The sequence below is a fragment of the Pongo pygmaeus genome, chromosome 16, assembly GCF_028885625.2.
Source record: "Pongo pygmaeus isolate AG05252 chromosome 16, NHGRI_mPonPyg2-v2.0_pri, whole genome shotgun sequence".
In the NCBI taxonomy this organism is placed as follows: Eukaryota; Metazoa; Chordata; class Mammalia; order Primates; family Hominidae; genus Pongo; species Pongo pygmaeus.
This window is the reverse complement of record NC_072389.2, coordinates 49,377,566-49,403,157: the sequence shown is the minus strand read 5'-3', so window position 1 is coordinate 49,403,157 and position 25,592 is coordinate 49,377,566. Positions and strand designations below refer to the sequence as shown.

At 38.9% G+C, this 25,592-nt stretch overlaps 1 protein-coding gene and 1 pseudogene across 5 annotated transcripts in view; one reads left to right on the top strand and one right to left on the bottom strand.

The window, feature by feature from the left end:
* The window catches only part of FRMD5 (FERM domain containing 5), a 336,834-nt gene that overhangs the window by 15,356 nt on the left and 295,886 nt on the right, over nucleotides 1–25,592 (top strand). The window lies entirely within an intron of this gene.
* Nucleotides 1–25,592, bottom strand: part of LOC134738293 (glyceraldehyde-3-phosphate dehydrogenase-like) — a 134,227-nt pseudogene that overhangs the window by 13,634 nt on the left and 95,001 nt on the right.

Here is a 25,592-nt window from a genome sequence, read left to right as displayed (position 1 = left end):
TGGTGGCATGCTGCTGTAGTTCCAGCTACTTGGGAGGCTAAGGTGGAAAAATTGCTCGAGCCCCAGAGTTGGAGGCTGCAGTGAGTTGTCATCAGACCACTGTACTCTAGCCTGGGCAACAGACCAAGATCTGGTCTTAAAAATAAAAAAAGTGATTAAATTAGTTTTTCTAACCAAATGTGTTTATTATTAAGTTTGGGTTTATGGTTTAGAATTGCTATAGAATGTTTTCTCACTTGATTAGAGATCCAGTTACTTTTTAAAATTTTATGTCAATATTTTATTCTCAAGTATCATATGTCAAAACCTATCTACTTATAAATAATCCTATATAATTATCAATTATAATCTAATAAAAAGATAAACATTAAGGATTTAGAAATGGTATCTTGGCAGTATTTTTCTTTTTTTGAGATGGAGTCTCACTCTGTCATCCAGGCTGGAGTGCGGTAGCAGGATCTCAGCTCACTGCAACTTCTGCCTCCCAGGTTCAAGCGATTCTCCTGCCTCAGCCTCCTGAGTAGCTGGGATTACAGGAGCCCACCACCATGCTTGGCTAATTTTTGTATTTTTAGTGGAGACAGGGGTTCACCATGTTGGCCAGGCTGGTCTCGAACTCCTGACCTCAAGTGATCTGCCCGCGTTGGTCTCCCAAAGTGCTGGGAATACAGGTGTGAGCCACCGCGCCTGGCCAGTATTCTTTTTTTACATCCTTTCTCTGTAATTCTTTGTTCCTTTAAAAATAATATTTCTGACATAATTACAATTAAATGAAGGTACTGATAAGTTATGAATATTATGACATGGTGCCATTTTTGTGTCTTAGAGAGTTATTTGCTATAAAGTCCATATTACATATCTTTAATTTGTAATATATGTTAATTGATTCAAAAATTATTGAGTTCTTTGTCCCAGGCTCTGTGCTAAGTGCTTTATATGCATTCTTTCATTTAATCTTATCTATAAGATAAAAAATGATATTGTCTCTAATTACAGATGAGTACAATGAGGCTTAGACAAGTGAAATAACTTAATGTCCCAGGAGTAGTAAGTCGGGGAGCTGGGATTTGAACTTAGGTCTGTGTGACTACAGAGTTGTTTTCTTTTTTTTGCCTTTTTTTTTTTTTTTTTTAAGAGATGGAGTCTCACTGTCTTGCCCAGGCTGGAATGCAGTGGCTATTCACAGGTGTGGAGCACAGTGCACTGCAGCCTTGAACTCCTGGCCTCAAATGATCCTCCCACTCCAGCTTCCCAAGTGGCTGGGATTATAGGCACACACCACTGTGCCTAGCTACAGTTGTTTTACTTCTCTCTGATGATAACTTGGAGTGAATTGGGAGAACTGTGTTAAATGCCTGGCACTGATTATCTTTGAGACCTTGGTCAGGTAACTTAATCTCTAAAATTGCAATGTAACCCTCTTATCTGCTAAATGAGGAGGCACAAATAGATGATCCCTCCAGCCCCTTTTAGCACAGATGTTCTGTAGTTCAAGAAATTTATCCTTGGCTCTATAAGTTGTTTGTTTAATGTGTGTGTGTTCCCTCTGTGAAGGATATTCTTTATAAATACAGATGTTCCTTTTAAAGAAAGAGATGTCAAAGGAAGAGCTTGGTGACTGCTTCCATCTATGATCTGGTCTTTGATTTTGCGGAACACAAAATACAGCTTTATATGCTCATTCAACTGATTTCAGGTTCTTGGGGATTGATTCATGCTAACTAAAATCGTAAGAGCTTTTGTTTTTCATGTATAATCCAGAATCTTAGTTTGTCAATTATAATGGGATAGTGAATACTGGTTTCTGCCATTGTAGGCACTTCTTTTAGGATCAGAGACTTTGGAAAACCAGATTAGAAACTATTTGGAAGGCAAAGGGAATCAAGTGGGTTTGAGGGATATTTTTCAGGTTCAAAGTCTTATAAATGATCTCTGTTCTGTAGTAGAGTTCTAGTAATTATATATCTACCAGAATCAGTTTTCTTTCTCCTTTAAGTAGTAGTTACTACTGGCTGGTAGTCTTCTCTTTTTCTCCTACTTCATGCAGATTATTGTACCTATGCTAATATGACTTTTTTTCAGATAGGTTAATTTTTCCTTTTCTTATTTTTTTTAAAGGTACATCCCAGTCTACATGATACTGTTTACTTTGATTAGACTTGGGTATTTATTTATTTATTTATTTATTTTGAGACAGAGTTTCACTCTTGTTGCCCAGGCTGGAGTACAGTGGTGCAATCTTGGCTCACTGCAACCTCTGCCTTCTGGGTTCAAGCGATTCTCCTCCCTCAGCTGCCCAAGTAGCTGGGACTATAGGCGCGTGCTACCACACCTGGCTAATTTTGTATTTTTAGTAGAGATAGAGTTTTACCATGTTGGTCAGGCTGGTCTCGAACTCCTGGCCTCAGGTGATCCACCCGCCTTGGCCTCCCAGTGCTGGAATTACAGGTGTGAGCCACCGTGCCCGGCCTAGACTTGGGTATTTCTTAAGACTCAAATCTAAATGTCATTTCTCCTCTGAGTTAGATGACTTGGCCAGACAACTTTAATTTTATGTTGACTTTAACTAGTTCGCCTTTCAGAGGGAGGACTTTTTCTAATATTGATCCCGAATTCCAAGGGGAATTCTGCCATGGTCCATATGTTTTTGACTATATTGTCATTCTGTCATCGGCAATATATAAACTTGATGGTATACGTAGGAGGCATGCTCCTCCTAGTTATAGAACACAGTAAGGGTGAGTTCTGGTATATTTCAAAGGTTTCCACTATTCTTTTGATCTCAAGTTTCCAAATATAGTTTTCTGTATCTCCTCAACTTGCCTTGTAATTTTTTTATTTTATTTATTTTTGAGATGGAGTCTCACCCTGTAACCCAGGCTGGAGTGCAGTGGTGTGATCTCTGCTCACTGCAACTTCCGCCTCCCAGGTTCAAGAGATTCTCCTTGCCTCAGCCTCCCAAGTAGCTGGAATTACAGGCACCCACCACCATGCCTGGCAAATTTTTGTGTGTTTTTAGTAGAGACAGAGTTTCATTATGTTGGCCAGGCTGGTCTCGAGCTCTTGACCTCGTGATCTGCCCGCCTCAGCCTCCCAAAGTGGATTACAGGCATGAGCCACAGTGCCCGGCAAAACTTGCCTTTTATAAGTCAGATTTATTGGGATATAATTTACATAGATTAAAATTAACTTTTTTAGCTGTACAGTTCTATGAATTTTGACAAATATATGCAAGTTGTGTAACTACCTTGTATGGAATATTTTCAGCACCCTGTAAATTTCTCTTATGCCCCTTTATGATCAGTCCTCTCCTCTTTCTCCAGCTTCTGGCAGCCACAAACCTGATTTCTGTCCTTACAGTTTTGCCTTTTCCACAGTGTTATAAATGGAATCATACAATATGTAATCTTTTGAGTCTGGCTTCTTTCACTTAGCATAATGCTTTTTTGAGATAGAATTTACATACCATAAAGTTCATCTGTTTAAGGTGTACATTTCAACAGTTTTTAGTATCTTTTCAGAGTTGTGCAACCATCAAGATATCTAATTTTAAAACATTTTTATCACCCCAAAATAAACGTTGTACTCATTAGCAGTTATTCCCCAATTCTGACTTCCCCCCCCATAGCTCCCTATACTAGGCAAACACCTACTTTTCATCTCTCCAGATTTGCCTATTCTAGATATATTAATTAATGGTATCATACAACGTGGTCTTTTGTAACTTCTTTCACTTAGTATGATGTTTTTTCAGGTTCATTCATGTAGTAACATGAATGAATACTTTATTTCTTTAATTGCCAAGTAATTTCCTGTTGTATAGGTCATAGCTATACCACATTTTGTTTATTCGTCAGTTGATGGACATTTCAACTTTTTGGCTATTATGAATAATGCTATGAACATTTATGTACAGGTTTTTGTGTGGACATGTTTTCCTTTCTCTTGAATATGTTATGAACATTTTTGTACAAGTTTTTGTGTGGAAGTATGTTTTTATTTCTTTTGGATGGATACCTAAAAGTAGAATTGCTGGATTGTGTGGTAACTCTGTGTTACCACACGAGCCAGCAAACTGCCAAACCCTTTTTCAAACCCTTTTCCACAGTGCTCAAACCCTTTGGAACTGTCAAACCCTTTTCCACAGTGGCTCAAGAGTTCCAGTTTCTCCTGGCCAATCCTCACTATTGTCTGCCTTTTTTTTTTTTTTTTTTTTACATATTTTATTTTATGAACTTTTTTTATTATTATACTTTAAGTTTTAGGGTACATGTGCACAACGTGCAGGTTAGTTACATATGTATACATGTGCCTTTTTTATTACAGCCATTCTAATGGGTGTGAAGGAGTATCTTATTGTGGCTTTGATTTGCATTTACCAAATGACTAAATATGTTGAGCATCTTTTCGTGTGTTTATTGGCCATTTGTGTATCTTTTTGGAAGAAATGTCTATTCAGGTCTTTGGCCATTTAAAAATTGGGTTATTTGTCTTTTTGTTGAGTTATAAGAGTTTATTACATATTCTGGATACAAGTCCTTTATCAGATAGATGATTTACAAGTATTTTCTCCTAGTCTGTGAGTTGTCTTTTCATTTTCTTGATAGTATCTTTTGAAGCACAAAAGGTTTTAATTTTGATGGAGTCCAGTTTAATAATCTTATTTTTTATTGCTTGTGCTTTTGGTGGCATATCTAAGAAATCATTGCCTAACCCAATGTCAAGAAGATTTATACCTGTATTTTCTTCTAGGAGTTGTATAGTGTTAGCTCATACATTTAGGTCTATGATCCACTTTGAGTTAATTTTTGTGTATGGTGTGAGATAGGCGTCCAAAGTTTTGCTATTACGTGTGGATATCCAGTTGTCTAGCGCAATCAGTTGAAAAGGCTATTCTTTTCCTCATTAAATTGTCTTAGCCCTTTTGTTGAAGATGAATAGACCATAAATATATGGGTTTATTTCTGGACTCTAAATTATATTCCATTGATCTACCTATTTACCTTTATTCCACTACCACAGTATCTTGATTAATAGCTTTGTAGTAGGTTTTGAAGTTGGGAAGTATGAGTTCACCAACTTCATTCTTTTTCAAGATTATTTTGGCTATTCTTGGTTTATTGCATTTCCATATGAATTTTAGAATCAGCTTGTCAATTTCTGTAAAAATTCCAGGTGGAATTTTGTTAGGAAGTGTATTGAATCTGTTGATCAATTCAGCAATTCAGGGAGTGTTGCCATCTCAACAGTATTAAGTCTTCTGATTCATGAATGTAGGATGTATTTCCATTTATTTTGATCTTTAATTTTTTAAAAAATGCTTTGTGGTTTTCAGTGTAAGCGTAATGCTTTTGAGATTCATTCATATTAGTGCGTATATTAGCAGTTTTTTCATTTCATTGCTGAGTACTATTCTATTTTATGGGTGTATCACAATTTGTTCATCTATTAACCCACAGAGGGACATTGGAGTTTTCATTTTTTGGCAGTTATGAATAAGGCTGCAAAAAGACATTCACATACAGGTTTTTATATAAATATAGGTTTTCATTTTACTTAGGTATATACCTAGAAGTAGAGTTACTAGTTATATATGTGTGTCTGTTTACCTTTATAAGAAACTGCCAAACTGTTTTCCAAAGTGGCTATATCATTTTGCATTCCCACCAGCAATATATGAGAATTTTAGATGCTTTGTGTCCTTACCAGCACTTGGTGTTATTAACATTTTTTTTAAAAGTTATTTTGATAGGTATATAGTGATATTTCATTGAGGTTTTAATTTACATTTCCCTAATGGCTAATGATATGGAGTGTAAAATAATGAAATCCTAGACTTTTAGAGCTGGAAGAGACTTGAAAGAGTTCATTCCTGGTTTTTATATTCTGTTCCTCAGACATATTTCATGGGGTGTCTGAGGTGGGGATTTGGGGACTGAGGAGCATGCTGAGTGCTGAGTGGGTGGGATCTGAGCAACCTGCCCAGAAGGGCTCTACTTTTTATCAGTTTTAAAAATATTGAATTTCCAGGTGATAAATTGTTAGAAAAAAGGTGCCTCTGTTAAACAAAAATGAAAGCTACTGAACTGAATTTTTTTTAAATTTTATTTTACTTTAAGTTCTGGGATACATGTGCAGAATGTGCAGGTTTGTTTCATAGGTATACATGTGCCATGGTGGTTTGCTGCACCTATCAACCTGTCATCTAGGTTTTAAGCCCCGCATGCATTAGGTATTTGTTCTAATGCTCTCCCTCTCCTTCCTCCCAAACCCCCAACAGGCCCCGGTGTGTGATGTTCCCTCCCTGTGTCCATGTGTTCTCATTTGAACTGAATTTTTTTAAAGGGCAAAACTGAGACCCAGAGAGGTAAATTGACTTACCCAAGATTCTGTAGTCTGAAATGGATTCATACAATAGGGCTCTTTATTCTGCAGTGCACTATCTTGTCATAACTTTCAGATTCTACTGTTTGTTGACTCAAGAATTATGATAAAAAATCTACTGACCAAGATTTGTTGAAGTCATAAATATTTTAAAAATTTTCTTTTATATTGAAAAGTAGTATATGGAAACTAAGTCATTTTTCATGAGTTAGCTGTACTGACTAAAAAATGAGGTTATCTTTTCTTCAGGAATCCAATTTCTAGTACAAAACCTTCCAAAATTACTGTGCTTGGTTTCTGTGTAATGTGGGAAATGTGGCACAACTGTCAGAGGTTATAAATGACAATACATTATAGAAATAGGTGAGGGAACAAGCAGGGATTTGCCATTGGGAAACAGACATTATATTTTGTTATCAGTTTTGATGAACACTGACAGCGGTTCATCAATATTGAAAGAGTAAAATTGAATTCATTAGATGCAATCATAATGGTTAGAGTAAGTTTTTTTTTTAATAAGAAAGATTCAGTTCTGAAATCTTTCCTTTATTGAGGTTTTTCTAGAAATTACCAGAGTGTGAAAGCAGTTCTATACAGTGTTGGCAATTCTGAGATTGGCTTTAGGACTGATGAGTGAGCAATGCATGGTTACATTGAGCAGAATTTTATTAGAATGCCTTTGGTGGATTTGAGTAGGAATTTTATTTAATAATGGTATAGTGAAAGGAGTATAGTGTTTGAACTCAGGAAACTTGAGGTCAAACCTTGGCTCTGCTTCATACTACCTATGTGACCTTGAATGAGTCACCTAACTTCTGTGATCAGCCTATTCCCAAGAGTTGTCTGAAGATGAGAAAAAAAAATAGAGAAAATGTATCTGAAAGTACTTTATACATTTTAGTGCTATTTAGCTATAGTTTTATTACTAATAATCGTCTTTGAACTTGCAACATATAGGATTTTAAAAAAATGATTTTTCAGCCAGATGCGGCGGCTCATGCCTGTAATCCCAGCACTTTGGGAGGCCGAGATGGGAGGATCGCTTGAGCTCAGGAGTTCGAGACCAGCCTGGGCAACATGGTGAAACCCTGTCTCTACTACAGATACAAAAAAAATTAGCCAGGCATGGTGGCACATGCCTGTAGTCCCAGCTACTTGGGAGGCTGAAGTGGGAGAATCACTTGAACCTGGAGGTTACAGTGAGCCTAGACTGTGCCACTGCACTCCAGCCTGGGTGACAGAGGGGGACTCTGTTTCAAGAAAAAAAATATATTTTTTTCTTCCTTATATTTGGCTATAATTTACTTGTATTCTTTTAGCCTCTGTCCTATGTCTTTCATTTTTGGAGTTTTTGGAAACTTTGCTCTGTCCTTAGTCCCCCTCCTCCTCTTTCAAATAGATGACATTTTCTCACTTTTGTCTATTAGGAGAACTAGCTGTATTAGTTTTTTCCTATGGAAAAAAAGAAATAGTTTTTATTTTCTACATATATTTAACCTAACAACCCTGGCTAAAGTATCAAACCTATAAGCTGCATGTAGGTTTTCTTATTTGGCGTTGAATTTCCCTTCCTTGTGGTTAAGTTCCTTGTACTTCTGCCTGCCTTTCCTCTGGGATTTCTGTTTCCTTTAGATGTGTTTGAAACCTAATATGCCTTTACCTTGGTCAAGCCCATTTGTTGGTCTGTAATAGAGTTACAATACTTTATCATGATATATTTTGTAGACATGAACGGTGGGGTCATATATTTCAACTGCTCCAATAATGATGACAAGAGATTTCATGTGTTGATTTGACTCCTCTGTCTTAGATGGAGTTAAAAGTTATTTGCCAGTCCTCAGTAACTGTAGACACAGGAGACAATGCTGGAAATAATGTTGGTGAAATGGAAGTATCTTCCCTTGTGATAGCTGAAGCTGTTAAGGTTGTCAATTTTAGTGTTATTTCCTTTTCTTCCTGGTTAAGAGAAGGAAAACTTTTTCCTGAGGGTTTTTATTTTCAGTGGTTACTATCTAATCAGCTTATTTTTATTTAAATTAACTAAAAAATAAAATTGTATATTTTAAGTAGTTCTGAGATGAATGGGTATTCTGGAGAACAATCACATCTGCATCAAATACTGTTTCATTCTTGAGAGTTTCATATGCTTGCTAGATCTACTTTCATCATTTGGAGTAATATTTTTAAAATAATAGCATGTCCCATTTCTGAAACTAGAGGCTAGTTTTCAAAAAGTCACTGAATTCTAAATTAAAGCAAAGGAAATAGCAATACTGATTGATGTGTTTATAATTTGCCTAGAATTACCTCTGGGTTATTTATACTTTGTATTTCAGAAACCACACTCTTAATGTATGTTTTCTGAAATAAAAATGGGCTGGGTATGGTGGCTCACAGCTGAACCCCCAGCACATTGGTTGGGAGGCCAAGGCAGGAGGATGGCTTGAGTCCAGGAGTTTGAGACCAGCCTGGGCAACATGGCAAGACCCTGTCCCTCAGAAATTTAAAATAATTTCTGTCCCTCAGAAATTAAAAAAAAAAAAAGAAAAAAGAAAAAAAGAAAGCCACTACGGTGGTGTACACCTGTGGTCCCAGCTACTCAGGAGGCTGAGGTGGGAAGATCACTTGAGCCCAGGAGGTCGAGGCTGCCATGAGCCATGATTGTGCCACTGCACTCCAGTCTAGGTGACAGAGCAAGGCCCTGCCTCAAAAAAAAAAAAGTGTAGTGATATTGCGTTAAAAGCCAGCAGAGGCTGGGTATGGTGGCTCATGCCTGTAATCCCAGCACTTTGGGAGGCTGAGGTAGGTGGATCACTTGAGGTCAGGAGTTTGAGACCAGCCTGGCCAACATGGTGAAACCATGTCTCTACTAAAAATATAAAAATTAGCTGGGGCGTGGTGGCGCACACCTGTAGCCCAGCTACTCATGAGACTGAGGCACCAGAATCATTTGAACCCGGGAGACAGTTACAGTGAGCCGAGATCACGCCACTGCGCTCCAGCCTGAGTGACAGAGCGAGACTCTGTCTCAAAAACCAGCAGATACTGACCAAAGGCGTACTCTCTCTAATAATGACATTCTAGGGTCATTTTCTTCACAGCAATCATTCATGGAGGGGTAGAAAGACAGAGGCTGGAATGGGGTAGGTGAAGTATCAATGCCAGTTGAGTTCAATTCCCAACCTCATTGGAAATTCAGAGGTTGTCATATACTTTAATCATTCATATTTTGGGAAAATCATACCTTAACCCAGAAAAAAACAATTTCTAAAGATACTACACGAGCAGCATTCTCAGTGTGTATTATTATATACTTCAAAGTATATTAAAAACAAAACCCCAAACAAAAATACTGGATTCCTTCTACAGCCTTGAAATTATAACCAAAAGCTTGTAGTGTTGAATACTCAGTAGATGAGAAAGACTCATAACTAGCAAATTGGGCAGTTTGAACAAGTTGATCAATGAACTGGCTGGAAATAGAATGACTGCTTTAAAATATCACTTAGACATAGTTATGGTAACAATTATAATTTAGCTTTCATATTTTTAAGCAATATATACATCAAGACATTCTAAAATGGTCACTATTCTGTGATAACTTAGTATATTTTGTATTCAGATACTATGCAAAAAATGTGCACTAACACATACTTTAAGAAAAGCAGGTTCTTTTACTTAAATTTTAGGGTATCTCTGTGGCCTCTTAAGATGACTGCTTATAGGCATATATCTTGTCACCAAGCTATGAATATTTTAGATTTTAATGGTTATGTGTGTGTTTTTAAAAAACATAGCAATATGAAGAGATTACATCAATTAAAGCTTTATGCAGTAGAGCAACATAGGTATATCTTGTCATGGAATGGCTTTCTAAAATATTATAAATGGAAGTATTTTAAAATAAACTGTAAAAATCGATAGTAAGTCTCTTTGTTAAGTGAAAAATCATGTATAAATTAAAGTAATATATAACTCAATTTAGAGTTTTCACTGTTATAGGTGTTGTAGTATAACCAACTGGGTAAGGTAACGCCTTGTGGAGTAGCAGACAAAAGCCAGTGGCTTATCTAAGGGCAAAAACTCCATCAAAAGTGGCTGGCGGGGTTCAGAGACTCAGCTTGCTTTCTTTGCAAAAGGCCCTGGGCCTAGGAACACTGTTGGGGCCAAAAAGAGAGTGAGTATAGGATCATAACTCTACAGAATGGGAAAAATTATGGGGAAATGGGGATTTCTTTCCATGTACAAAAAGGTATCTGAAAACATATTTAAAGTGTTGTTGTTGTTGTTGTTGTTTTTTTGATATGGAGTCTTACTCTGTTGCCCAGGCTGGAGAGCAGTGGTGTGATCTCGGCTTAATGCAACTTCCGCCTCCTAGGTTCAAGTGATTCTCTCACCTCAGCTTCCCGTGTAGCTGGGATTAGAGATGCGTGCTACCACGCTCAGCTAACTTTTGTATTTTTAGTAGAGACATGGTTTCACCATGTTGGCCAGGCTGGTCTCGAACTCCCGACCTCAGGTGATCTGCCTGCCTTGGCCTCCCAGTGCTGGTATTACAGGGGTGAGCTACCATGTCTGGCCTAATTAAAGTTTTTTTTTTTTTTTTTTTTTTTTGAGACGGAATCTCGCTTTGTCACCCAGGCTGGAGTGCAGTGGCGTGATCTCGGCTCACTGGAAGCTCTGCCTCCTGGGTTCACGACATTCTCCTGCCTCAGCCTCGCGAGTAGCTGGGACTACAGGTGCCCGCCACCATGCCTGGCTAATTTTTTTGTATTTTTAGTAGAGATGGGATTTCACCGTGTTAGCCAGGATGGTGTTGATCTCCTGACCTCGTTCGTGATCCACCTGCCTCGGCCTCCCAAAGTGCTGGGATTACAGGCGTGAGCCACCATGCCCGGCCTAAAGTATTTTTAATAAGCAACCAGCTGGGCTTGATGGTGTACTCCTGTAGTCCCAGCCACTCGAGAAGATGAGATGGAAGGATCACTTCAGCTCAGGAGTTTGTGGCCAGCCTGGCCAACATAGTGAGACCCTGTCACTTAAAAAAAAAAAGCAACCACATGGCAAAAGTAGGTTTTGGGAAATCTGTATTTGAGAAGAAAACTTTAAAAAATAATATTTAAAAATATGAAGAAGCAATTATTTATTTATTTATTTTTTTTTTATTATTATACTTTAGGTTTTAGGGTACATGTGCGCAATGTGCAGGTTAGTTACATATGTATACATGTGCCATGCTGGTGCGCTGCACCCACTAACTCGTCATCTAGCATTAGGTATATCTCCCAATGCTATCCCTCCCCCCTCCCCCCACCCCACAACAGTCTCCAGAGTGTGATGTTCCCCTTCCTGTGTCCATGTGTTCTCATTGTTCAATTCCCACCTATGAGTGAGGACATGCAGTGTTTGGTTTTTTGTCCTTGCGATAGTTTACTGAGAATGATGATTTCCAATTTCATCCATGTCCCTACAAAGGACATGAACTCATCATTTTTTATGGCTGCATAGTATTCCATGGTGTATATGTGCCACATTTTCTTAATCCAGTCTATCATTGTTGGACATTTGGGTTGGTTCCAAGTCTTTGCTATTGTGAATAATGCCGCAATAAACATACGTGTGCATGTGTCTTTATAGCAGCATGATTTATAGTCCTTTGGGTATATACCCAGTAATGGGATGGCTGGGTCAAATGGAATTTCTAGTTCTAGATCCCTGAGGAATCGCCACACTGACTTCCACAATGGTTGAACTAGTTTACAGTCCCACCAACAGTGTAAAAGTGTTCCTATTTCTCCACATCCTCTCCAGCACCTGTTGTTTCCTGACTTTTTAATGATCGCCATTCTAACTGGTGTGAGATGGTATCTCATTGTGGTTTTGATTTGCATTTCTCTGATGGCCAGTGATGGTGAGTATTTTTTCATGTGTTTTTTGGCTGCATAAATGTCTTCTTTTGAGAAGTGTCTGTTCATGTCCTTCGCCCACTTTTTGATGGGGTTGTTTGTTTTTTTCTTGTAAATTTGTTTGAGTTCTTTGTAGATTCTGGATATTAGCCCTTTGTCAGATGAGTAGGTTGCGAAAATTTTCTCCCATTTTGTAGGTTGCCTGTTCACTCTGATGGTAGTTTCTTTTGCTGTGCAGAAGCTCTTTAGTATAATTAGATCCCATTTGTCAATTTTGACTTTTGTTGCTATTGCTTTTGGTGTTTTAGACATGAAGTCCTTGCCCATGCCTATGTCCTGAATAGTAATGCCTAGGTTTTCTTCTAGGGTTTTTATGGTTTTAGGTCTAACGTTTAAGTCTTTAATCCATCTTGAATTGATTTTTGTATAAGGTGTAAGGAAGGGATCCAGTTTCAGCTTTCTGGAAACTGGCTAGCCAGTTTTCCCAGCACCATTTATTAAATAGGGAATCCTTTCCCCATTGCTTGTTTTTCTCAGGTTTGTCAAAGATCAGATAGTTGTAGATGTGCGGCATTATTTCTGATGGCTCTGTTCTGTTCCATTGATCTATATCTCTGTTTTGGTACCAGTACCATGCTGTTTTGGTTACTGTAGCCTTGTAGTATAGTTTGAAGTCAGGTAGTGTGATGCCTCCAGCTTTGTTCTTTTGGCTTAGGATTGACTTGGTGATGCAGGCTCTTTTTTGGTTCCATATGAACTTTAAAGTAGTTTTTTCCAATTCTGTGAAGAAAGTCATTGGTAGCTTGATGGGGATGGCATTGATTCTATAAATTACCTTGGGCAGTATGGCCATTTTCATGATATTGATTCTTCCTACAGATGAGCATGGAATGTTCTTCCATTTGTTTGTATCTTCAGCAAAGTCTCAGGATACAAAATCAATGTACAAAAATCACAAGCATTCTTATACACCAATAACAGACAAACAGAGAGCCAAATCATGAGTGAACTCCCATTCACAATTGCTTCAAAGAGAATAAAATACCTAGGAATCCAACTTACAAGGGATGTGAAGGACCTCTTCAAGGAGAACTACAAACCACTGCTCAAGGAAATAAAAGAGAAGGAGCAATTTATATGTTGATACTATCTCTTCTCCAGGAACAAAAGAGTATGTAGTAGTTCCATACACAGGCAATAAGTGAAAGGCTGAATATTATATTCACCTCTGAATACGTTTCAGTAATAATTACATATATTTTTCTATAACACATGGAAAGGAGTTTCAGTAGTATTATACCTAAGTATGGAAATAGTTATAGTTACCATATTTTTAAAAAGTATGTTCAGGTAGTCTAACTGAATTTTATATTCTCAGAAATGATATATAAATAGCTATCATTTGGGGCTAAAAACTTCCTTGTTTTGTTATTGTATCATATTGGAGCTCACATATTTTGATGAGAGGTGATAAAGCAAGGATCCCCAGAAATCTGCTGTTGTCAAGGAAACCCATATAAAACCTGACCCCACATCTTCTGGGATTTCCTGGAAATCCACTGACATTTCCTGGAAAGAGAGATGTGCCTGAATATTTTCAGGATAACTCTGTTCTCATAAGCTTCCTGCCTGTTCTCTCTCCTTTCAACTCTGGTTTCTTAGGAGCTTCACTTCTCTCTACTCCCTTTCCACCTGGTGATCTTAGGTCTCAGAGGTTTTTTTTAAAATAACTATCTTCTCTTAATTTTTTTTTTATGGAGGGATTCTAATTTCAAAGGAATCATTTGGTTAAAGGTCACCTTCATGTAAGGTCTGGAGGAATGGAGGAGAATCTAGGGGACTGTTTTACATTTTCCTTATGGAAGATAGGGTATAGCATACCCTGAAGAATTACATGCAAGGTGAGAAGAAAAGGCAACAGGAATAATTGGGGAGGTGAATAGAGTAAATCTGAGTATAATACAGAAGCCAAAAGTAGTATCTTGTTAGATGCATAATTTTTATATTTACCAGCTTCTACTGAATAAAATTGAAGTTGGTTCATCAGGGCCTGTGACCAATGATTGCACATGAGCACAGGAGAGAATAAATAGAGCAATCTGAAGTAATAAGCGATGGGGAGGAGTAGCCTAGGCGGTCTTGAAATGATATTGATCAAGGAACAACAGGGAGAGAAGAAACATTTGAAGTAAAGGAGGCTTGTAGCAGCAGGTGGGTGTTAGGATGAAATAGCGTTTAGTCAGCTTGGCAGAAGAGGAATCTAGCGCGTTAAGATCAGCACCTAGGAGAGAATCAGAAGAGAAAGATTGGGTAGAAATGAAATAAACAAAATCTGGACAATCAAAAATGAAGTACGTTGGGGATATTGGCGAATTATTTGAATTGTCCTAGCCCGTAAATATAGATGTACCTACAGTTTTAACGCTAACATACATTTAAGTTGATTCCTGAACTCTGATTGGACAATAAAGATACGGTTTATTATTTTCACTTTCAGAAAGTGGAGTTGTTAAAAAAAAGTTTTTACATCAAGTAATTGTTCTTGTCATTACTAATATAGTTACAGTTGTGTTCGCCACCCAAAATAACATTGGCTATGATACACAAGAATTAAAGACAGGAATCTTAAAATTCACTTAAATTTGGCACTGAGCAAGTCTATATGCATGATTCTTCCACTAATCCTTATGAGAACTTAATCAAATAGATGATCTATATATGAAAGGATCCTAAATTCATAAAGGCCCTTAGTCACAGTCTAGTCTGACTTTAAGAGCAATTTTTAAAATGCCAGTATTTACTGCATTATAACATTATTCCCTCTTGCTTGGGAAGTCACTCAAAGATCACGAGACTTGTGTTTAAACAGCTACATAAACTATGCGATGGTCCATTCTGTTTGGTGTATTCACTCTTGCCATAAGAGGTGTGTTTTTTCAATGCAAACAATTTGATTTATTCTAATGGTTGTCCTAACAGTTAAATAAATTATTCCCCCTATTTAATGAAGGATTGGTTATCCATTTATTGATTGATTGGTAATGGAGTTTCTACTCACTTTACCTAGTTTGAAGATCGTTTGTAGTGTTATATTAGTATCAGTGTATCTTAGAACAGAATAAATAGGAGCAATGTTCTGCTTTGTTGAATATGGACTTTGTCTCAGTGACTCTGTAACAAATTTGAAGTTAAATTGTAATGACTGGGCACCGTGGCTCATGCCTGTAATCCCAGCACTCTGAGAGGCCAAGGCGGGTGGATCACGTAAGGTCAGGAGTTCGAGACCAGCCTGGCCAACATAGCGAAACCCCGTCCCTACTAAAAAATACAAAAATTAGCCGGGCATCATGGCGCATGCCTGTAATCCCAGCTACTTGGGAGGCTGAGGCCGGAGAATCACTTCAACCTGGGAGGCGGAGGTTGCAGTGAGTCAAGATTGTGCTATTGCACTCCAGCCTGGGCAACAGAGCAAGACTCTGTCTCAAAAAAAAAAAATTGTGATAATGAAATGCCTCACTAAAGTGTTTAGGATGCCTCAGAGAGAGGTCCTTGGATTGGACATCATTTGGTCACTCAAAAGGTAGTAGGCCAAATATAGAAGATAAAGAATAAAGTCCTCCAGGATCCAGGTGTCTAGGGCAGAGAGAGTATTTGTTACTGCGCTCTCCTTCCTGAACCACAATCAGTAATGTTCTCTGCTGAACACTTTCGTTTGTTTTTGTTTTTTTTTTTTGAGACAGGCAGGGTTTCACTCTGTTGCCCAGGCTGGTGTGCAGTGATGCGATCTTGGCTCACTGCAACCTCCACTTCCCAGGCTCACATGATCCTCTCATTTCAGCCTCCTGAGTAGCTGGGACTACAGGGATGTCCCACCATGCTTGGCTAATTTTAAATTTTTTTTATGGAGACGAGGTCGCAGTACATTGCCCAGGCTTGAATATTTTTCTTAATCCAGCGCTCTGGGCAGCCAATACCAACCAGTTGCTTGGAGGTGAAACTGTTGGCTCTTCCATCTAGTGTTATTTTTATACGGAAAAGTCTAATTGGTAGAAATAGAAGTCTTAGAAAAAAATTGCTAATTAAGGAGTTAGTTGAATTGAAAGATGCTAAATCTATTTTTATTTCCTTTAGTTGGAATGATTCAATGATTCACTGACTTTCAGACATACTGACTAGATAAAAACAAACTCAGTAAACTTGATTTCTCACTTTGGATAGACCTTAATAAGCAGTATTCGGAGTTACTGGGAGAAAATAGAAGTGAGTATTTTTTAATCTTTGCACAAGAACTTTCTTCTTCTTCTTCTTTTTTTTTTGTTTTTTTTGTTTTTTGAGATAGGGTCTCACTTTGTCACCCAGGCTAGAGTGCAGTGGTGTGATCTTGGCTCACTGCAACCTCTACCTCCCGGGTTTAAACCATTCTCCTGCCTCAGCCTCCTGAGTAGTTGGGATTACAGCTGCTCACCACCACGCCCAGCTAATTTTTGTATTTTTAGTAGAGATGGGGTTTTGCCACATTGACCAGGCTGGTCTTGAATTCCTGACCTCAAGTGATCCAGCATCCTCAGCTTCCCAAACTGCTAGGATTACAGGCATGAGCCATCGCACCTGGCGTACATGAGAATTTTCTAAGTGTAAAGATAATGAGAGAAATAAAAAAGAAAAAGATCCAAAGATATACCACATAAAAATTAAAAATTTCTGTGTGTCAGAAACATCAAAGCCAATAGCTAGAAAGTGAGTAAAAATTTAGGAGAAAAATTTGCAGCCAATATGCCAAAGGGTTACTATCCTTAATAATAATAATAATCACCACCACCATCATCATCATCCATTATATAAACACTAAAAAGAACTCTAGCTTGATGGAGAGAATGCCACAAAGTGGACAATTAATACAATGAGGAATTACAATTAGCTAATAAACGTGAAAAATGTTTATTTCAACCTCACTAGTAAGCAAAAACTGTAAGTTAAATAAGTTCCAAATTTATTATGTAAATTAGCAGGAACTAAAAAATAATGATAAGAATATACTGAGTACAAGTTTAAGTCAGTACAGTCTTTATTAAAAGATGTGCAAGTTAACTCCTAGGAATCTCCCTTAAGGAAATGATTTAAAATACAAGAAAATAATTTTTATACCAAGATGTTCATTAGAAAACTATTTATAATAGTGAAAAAATTTCTTTTACATATTGAAACATGTATGTTAATTATACCTCTTTTAATACTCAGAGGCTGAGTGGGAAATATTAACTTGATAGATTTATTTTATTTTTATTTTTTTGAGACAGGGTCTCACTCTGTCGCCCAGGCTGGAGTACAGTGGCATATGGCTCACTGCAGCCTCAGCCTCCCCAGCTCAAGCGATCCTTTCACCTCGGCCTCCCAAGTACCTGGGACTACAGGCACACGTCACCCACCTGGCTAATTTTTGTATTTTTTGTAGAGATGGGGTTTCACCATGTTGCCCAGGCTGTTTTCAAACTCCTGAGCTCAAGAGATCCGCCCACCTTGGCCTCCCAAAGTGCTGGGACTGCAGGTATGAGCCACCATGCCCAGATGCCAATTTGATAGATTTAGATTAATTTAATATCTGCTACCTGCTAGTTACTGTTTTATTGTGTTGGAGTTCTTAGTTGCAAGCAATAGCAACCAACTTTGGTTGATTTTATTGATTGATTGATTGATTGATTGAGATGGAGTCTCACTCTGTCGCCTAGGCTGGAGTGCAGTGGCATGATCTCAGCTCACTTCAACCTCCACCTCCCAGTTTCAAGCAATCCTCCTGCGTCAGCCTCCCCAGTAGCTGGGGTTACAGGCGTGCGCCACCACCACATCCAGCTAATTTTTGTATTTTTAGTAGAGACAGGGTTTCGCCATGTTGGCCAGGCTGGTCTCGAACTCCTGACCTCAGGTGATCCGCCTGCCTTGGCCTCCCAAAGTGCTGGAATTACAGGTGTGAGATACCACTCCTGGCCGACTTTGGTTGATTTTAACAGAAGGGGACTTTATTGCAAGGACATTGGGTAGCTCAGAAATTTTATAAGCAGGGTGCAGGCAGAAATGGGCTTAGAAAGTGGACAACAAAAAGGGAGGCTAGGGAGCACCCAGGACCCAGAATACTACTGCAGAGCCAGTCTGAGAGGACACTGCTGCCTCCACCTCCAAACATGTATCTGGATGCTCCAGCTTGCTCTACTGTCATCTGGGACACTGAACACTAGGCACCGGTGCCACAGTGCTACCACATCTGCCCCTGTGCACTTCATACTGGTGGTGCAGCTGTCTTAGCTGCTTCTGCTGACCACCAAAATGTATTCTCCATGGTTTCTGCTTCTTCATTGTGACAGTTTCATTGTCAAAGACCAAGGTAGGAGTGTCTGAGGAGCCAAGCCCAAGTCATGTACTCTATCCTAGCTGTAGGAGAGGCTGGGAAAGTAGGTATCTGGTATTTTCAGTTTCTAAAGTGTCTCCCATTAAGACTTGTATAGAAAGTAGTTCACATGTTGAGCAGGAAAAAATCCATTATATTTATGTTATTTCATCAAATTATGAACAAAGTTTTAAAATTTACTGTCTGTTGCCTCTTATCTTGCTAATGAATAGGCTAACATCATTAATTTATGTTATTGTATGGTGCTATTTATGAGTATGTCACAATCTATCTTCTATGTGGTCCCTGATCCTTAGGCTGATTTTAATTTGCAGAATAGTGCATCTGCAAAAAAAAAATGACCAATAATGTGTGCTGTGAACATGGTAAGTAGTCAGTGTTGTTAAGTGAATCCATAAAAATTGGAAATAGTATATTTTTCTTATAATGCAAAAAAAAGTGCTTACAAAAATAGTACACTACTAGAATGTACCATGATCAAGTAGGGGGAATTTCAGGTTAAGCTATCATTAAGTAAGTAAGGGCTTTCAGGGAAACCAAAGAAAACATGACAGGGGATAGACATTGTCTGGAAGGGAGTGGGGCTGCAGAAATGAAAGGTGGGGAGGACAGTGAGAAGCAGGAAAGAACAGATGAGGATTGAAGGAGAGAAGCATTTTGTTTGCATTCTTAGGAACTGGTGCGGAGGTTAAGGAGTAGCATAAAATGGATTTCTGGTTTGAAAGACTTCCCCTTGCTGGAAGCAAGGCAGAGACAGAGAATGTAAAGTTAAAGATGGATGATGATGTCTGTCAACATTTAATTTGGCCTATACAGAATGAAGTGGAGGGACTTGACTAGGCAACATTCAGGGCCTCTAATCAGCTGCACACTCTCCCCATGTAGCAAGAGAAGTGGCCTTATTAAAAATCTTAGAGAGAAGAGAGGGAGATAGCAGTTTTTACCTTTGCCTGAGACCCTGCAGAAGTTGTTATTCATTAGACGTTCACTTTATTCCCTTTTAAGTCTGGTAAAGAATGAATACTTGGACGTTTTGTTTCATGCAGATTTAGTTAGCAAGTCGATTATCAAATGGTAGAATATCTGTATGCACTGAAGCCAAATTCTCAGTAACTCAGCTTTTGTTAGTCATATGAGGATGATGAATAATAGGACTCCAGAGCAGTTAACAAATTGATACAAGTGGTAGGAAAGTTTGATATGAAGTTATCAAAACAATGTAATGAATCTGTTAAAGCTAAAGAAGTGTACCATTACCACATTCATTATTTATCCACTCAATCATTCAAAAAGTATTAGAATGCCCAACCCCTCTATTCCAGGCACTAGTTATGTACACGGGGATACAGCAGAGAAGGCAGACAGACCTATTCTCTGCCCTCGAAGAGTTCACAGTCCACTGAAGAAGTAGACACATTGAGTATAATCAAGAAGTGTTAACGAGGATGTTTAACACTTCCTTACAATCCTGAGAGAGTCAAACATAATATAAGCGCTGAAAGATGCGGATTTGGGGGAGACATAGGGTTTTTTTTGTTTTGTTTTGTTTTTTTGAGACGGAGTCTCGCTCTGTCACCCAGGCTGGAGTGCAGTGGCGCAATCTCGGCTCACTGCAAGCTCCGCCTCCCGGGTTCACGCCATTCTGCTGCCTCAGCCTCCCGAGTAGCTGGGACTACAGGCGCCCGCCACCACGCCGACTAATTTTTTTGTATTTTTAGTAGAGATGGGGTTTCACTGTGTTAGCCAGGATGGTCTCGATCTCCTGACCTTGTGATCTGACCGTCTCGGCCTCCCAAAGTGCTGGGATTACAGGCGTGAGCCACCGCGCCCAGCCTTGTTTTTTTTTTTTTTAGACGGAGTTTCGCTCTCGTTGCCCACGCTGGAGTACAATGGCGCGATCTCCGCTCACCGCAACCTCTGCCTCCCAGGTTCAAGCAATTCTCCTGCCTCAGCTTCCCAAGTAGCTGGTATTACAGGTATGCGCCACCACGCCTGGCTAATTTTGTATTTTTAGTAGAGTCGGAGTTTCTCCATGTTGGTCAGGCTGGTCTCAAACTCCTGACCTCAGGTGATCTGTCTGCCTTGGCCTCTCAAAGTGCTGGGATCACAGGCGTGAGTCACCGCGCCCGGCCGACATGGGAGTTTTAAGACAAAGAGAACAATAAATTTTCAGCCTGGAGGCAGGAAAAAACATGACTTTAGAGCCAATAGAAATACAAAATTGGCAAATTATAATGAAAGAAAGATAGCAAAGGGAGGAAATGCAGTGTTAGGCAAAGTAATGTAAATATTAATATAAAGATAAAGAGTTAAATAAGCCAGGTGTGGTGGCATGGACCTGTAATCCCATCCACTGGGGAAACCGATGTGGGATAATTGCTTGAGCTTAGGAGTTTGAGACCAGCCTGGGCGAAATAGTGAGACCTGATCTGTCTTAAAAAAAAAAAAAAAAATGGCCTGGCACGGTGGCTCACGCCTGTAATCCCAGCACTTTGGGACGCTGAGGCGAGTAGATCACAAGGTCAGGAGTTTGAAACCAGCCTGACCAACATGGTGAAACCCCATCTGTACTAAAAATACAAAAATTAGCTGAGTGTGGTGACACGCGCCTGTAATCCCAGCTTCTCAGGAGGCTGAGGCAGGAGAATCGCTTGAACCTGGGAGGTGGAGGTTGCAGCGAGCCAAGATTGTGCCGTTGTACTCCAGCCTGGGCAACGGAGCGAGACTCCATCTCAAACAAACAAACAAAAAAAAGGCACTAGGAGAGACAAGGAAAAGACAAGGAAAAGAAGGAAGTCTGAGGTTCTTATAACCTTTCAAGGAAATACCTCTACCTAAAAATCCCAAGAAGGGATGACAGAACATAAGGCTCATAAAGATGGCAGTTCAGTACAAAAGTAGAGATAAAAGTCTCAGCTGAATTCAATTTCCTGTGAAAATAGTCATTTTAGTGGAGAGTTTGTGGAAGGAGAGGAAGATATGGTATAGTAAGGGGCTGTTTTGGAACTTGGAACATTTAGAAAGATGTAGAACAGAGGTAGATGAGGTCAGCTGCATATCTGTGGGAGGGAGAAGTTGGTCACCATATGCCGTCCCACTACATTCCTGAAAACTACCAATGGTAGTAATTTATACAAATCATGTTTAAATACCATGCATCACAACAATGATTACACATTGAGCATGTGTCAAATTATTGTATTTTATTGGAAAATTATACATAAACTTAATAGTTAAGCATGTTGCCCAGTTGCTTGCAGATATTAATATTACAGGTGAAGAAGGCAGATAAAACTTTGTGGAACTCTTTGAATCACAGCATTCCTTCTCAGGAATTATTTAATGAAGCTATGAGGTATCCTAAAGAGGCTTATGATTTGGTGGGTGAATATAAAATTACCATTTTAGTAAACTGTATTTTATACTCAGAGGTACAGGCAGGACACTTTGGGACCACTTGACTCAAGATGAGCATGGTTAGAGAAGACTTTCTGGAGGAAGCAGCAGTTTAACTTTTTTGAATGATAAGTAGGAGTTGGTTGGGAATAGAAATTGAGGGAGCTGTGGGACATGGGTGGAAAGAACAACATGAGCACAGATGGAGGCACCTCTGTCTACATTTATTGTTAACTCAAGGAGGGACCAATAAGCGTCCATGGGATGGGAAAGGAGATATAAAATAATATGCTGATCCTGCTGACAGAGAGCACATGGTTCACTTATTGGAGATGTATTTACTCTTTTGTGCCACGAGGGTGCTATTTAGTGAATTACCTGCCTCCTCTCTTGTACAATATGGTACACTAGTGGCTTGATAAAATTAATGCATCCCCAACAAGTGAGCAATTTACTTCCTTCTTATGAAAGGGCTAGTAAGTTGCTATGCATTCTTTTAGCTGGTTATATAGGTTTTAAAAATGATTTAAACAAAAATCTAAAGGGAATTTTATAGACAAGGAATCTTCAAATAAAATACTAAGATATTGCTAGATGTCACCATAAAAATGGAATTAAGATTACTTAGAATGATGGGCTTAATTTTTAAAATTAGCTTGAAAAGCTTTCTTCAAACTTAAGCATCCAACAATAGGTGGTTGAATAAATCATGATATATAATCAGATACTATTTAGTTTTAAACATGAAGTTATAGAAAAATGTTATGATACAGGAAGATGCTCACCATATTGTTAATTATGATAAAGCAGTATACAAACAGTATGAACAAGGTTTTGCTTTTGCTAAAATGTTTATAAACTGGTAAGCTGTAGGCTTTAGTAATCTGGAATAATACAAGAGGTTCCATTTGCATTTCAAAATGATTACAACTTATCCGTCCCTCTCCTCCCCACCTTTCAGGTTCTGTTCTATCCTGCAAAACTTTCCCAGTTATTTATTTATTTATTTTTTGAGATGGAGTCTCACTCTGTTGCCCAGGCTGGGTGCAGTGGCGCCATCTCGGCTCACTGCAACCTGTGCTTCCCGGGTTCAAGTGATTCTCCTGCCTCAGCCTCCTGAGTAGCTGGGACTACAGGTGCAAGTGGCACCACCTCCAGCTAATTTTTGTATTTTTAGTAGAGACAGGGTTTCACCATGTTGGCCAGGCTGGCCTCAAACTCCTGACCTCAAGTGATCTGCCCACCTCAGCCTCCCAAAGTGCTGGGATAATGGGTGTGAGCCACTGTGCCTGGCACTTCCCCAGTTATTTCTATGAGAACTAAATGTCAGCAGTGGCTACCATGAAGGGTCAGCCATGCTACTTATTCATCTTTGGCTCACCCTTGATGATAGATGCTGCCCCTTGAGGAGCCTCGCTGAAGGTACTACTGAGAACCTCAGGACCTTGCCAGAGAAGCTACCCCCTGAGCCTGTCAAAGCCCCTGATTGTCTGGGTGATAGTGCTGGATTCTATTTAAAGGTATGAAAAATGGCTTCCTCCTTAAATCTCAGCTGCTATTTGTTGCCTGGGCCTTGAAGCAGCACAAAGTCCACAGATCCACTTGAGAAATGAAGCAACTCCTCTAACTGCTAATCTTTATCCTTTGTCCACAAGCTTTCAAACTTGGCAGATCAAAGCAAAAATTATCAATGCTTCCTGATCCAACCTGATGCTTCTCCTATTTTCATTCTCTAGGTGACTTGGCAGTGTCATCTGCTTGATTGCTCAAGCACAAAACCTGAGAGGCATCTTAAACTCCTCTTGTTCCTTAACTTTAGGCTCCAAGATCCCTTCATTCTTCTTTCTTGCTGTCTTAGAAGTCAATTCATTCTTTTTGTCTCACTGCCTCTCAGAATTTAGACCTTAATTTCTCATCTGGAGATATCAGTAGCCTCCTAATCATTCCTGCCCCTTCCAGTCTTTCTTCCACCCTGGTTTAGCCTCCATAATCCTTTACCATGGAATACAAAGCCCTTTATGGTCTAGCCCTGTTGCATCTCAGTCCTTTCTCTTGCCACTCAGTCTCCTCCACAGATACCTTATGTGGTGTTTCTACCCTCCCAAACGTGTGTGTATGGTAAAATACACATAAAATTTATCATTTTAAGTGTGTAATTCAGTGACATTAGGTACACCAATAGAGATTGGTGTAACAAACACCACTCTCTAATTCCAGTAAGTTTTCATCATCCCAAACAGAACATGTGTGTCTTTTTCCTCTGAATAGAATACCCTGTTCCTCTGCTCCCATCCCTTTTCCTCCTAAGGATCTCTCTGGACTTGGTTCTAGTGCTACATTGTCTGAGAAGATTTTCCCAGTCTTTTCAGACTTGAGTTAGGTGCTCATTTTTTTGTCCTCCTATGCCACGCTGGGCATACTCCTGCCATGACACTTGCCCATGATATTGTGATTGTCGGTATGTGTGGCTCTTTCTTCCACTGGACTTTGAGGTCTTTGCATGAAGAGACTGACTGAGTCTTTTATCTCTGCATCCTTAGCTTCTAGCACTATGCCTGCTGTGAATAAATGATTGGACTCAGCTTCCTATCAGCTATGCAAATTAGCTCTTGATCACATGCTAGCATTGAATGGAAATCAGGTAGCAGGTCTAAAAGAAATTTCGTAAATGTAGGCTCTTTCTTCTTTACATTAGGTATTCATGGAAATTTGTTTTTGAGGGCTGCTTTGAGTATGTAATTTCTCAGCAGTTGCACATAGTCTTCTATGTTTATAATTTTAGTGATGGGTTGGGTCATGAGTATACAGTAACTAGGATAAGGTGACAAATATTAGGAAGAGTAAAAATTTTACAAAAAGCTGAAAATATATGTGGTCTTAAATATCCAGAACAGTTTCCAAGACTGTTTTATTTGTCAGGTTATGAGGTACAAAAGAAAGAAGGAAATGGAAGTCTTATTATTTTGGTGCTATTGGATAGAAAATCAGTGAAAAGACATTGGAATGAGTCAAGGTACTAGGCAGGGCTTAAGGTCACAACAATTTTTTTCTCCCTTCTGTTCTATTTTTTCCCCTTTCTTTAGAACAGAAAATAGATGGGAACAATTCTTAAAAGTAGAACTGCTACTAAGTTCTCACAGTAGTAGTTTAATGTTTCACTTCTGGTTATACCTCATCCTGGTGTGAGATGCTGAATTTGTCAAAGAGGGTGAGACAGAGGCTCTAAAATTCCTAGAATTAAAATTAGATTTATGGATCTATTATCCATGGACTTTTATGTCACTTCTTTTGCCTTAAATCAAGTGAAGTAAAATCCTAAGCATACTATTTAAAATCCAGTTCCGCCAGATGCTCAACTAGAAAGGTCAATCTTTATCACTCCATTTACACTGAACAAACATATTTGTGGCAGCAAGAGATTGAATCAAGGGGAAAAAATGTAGTCCAGTAATGTGATTCAATTGTCTCTTCAGGCATATGACTTGAACATAATTTGAAGGGTCCTT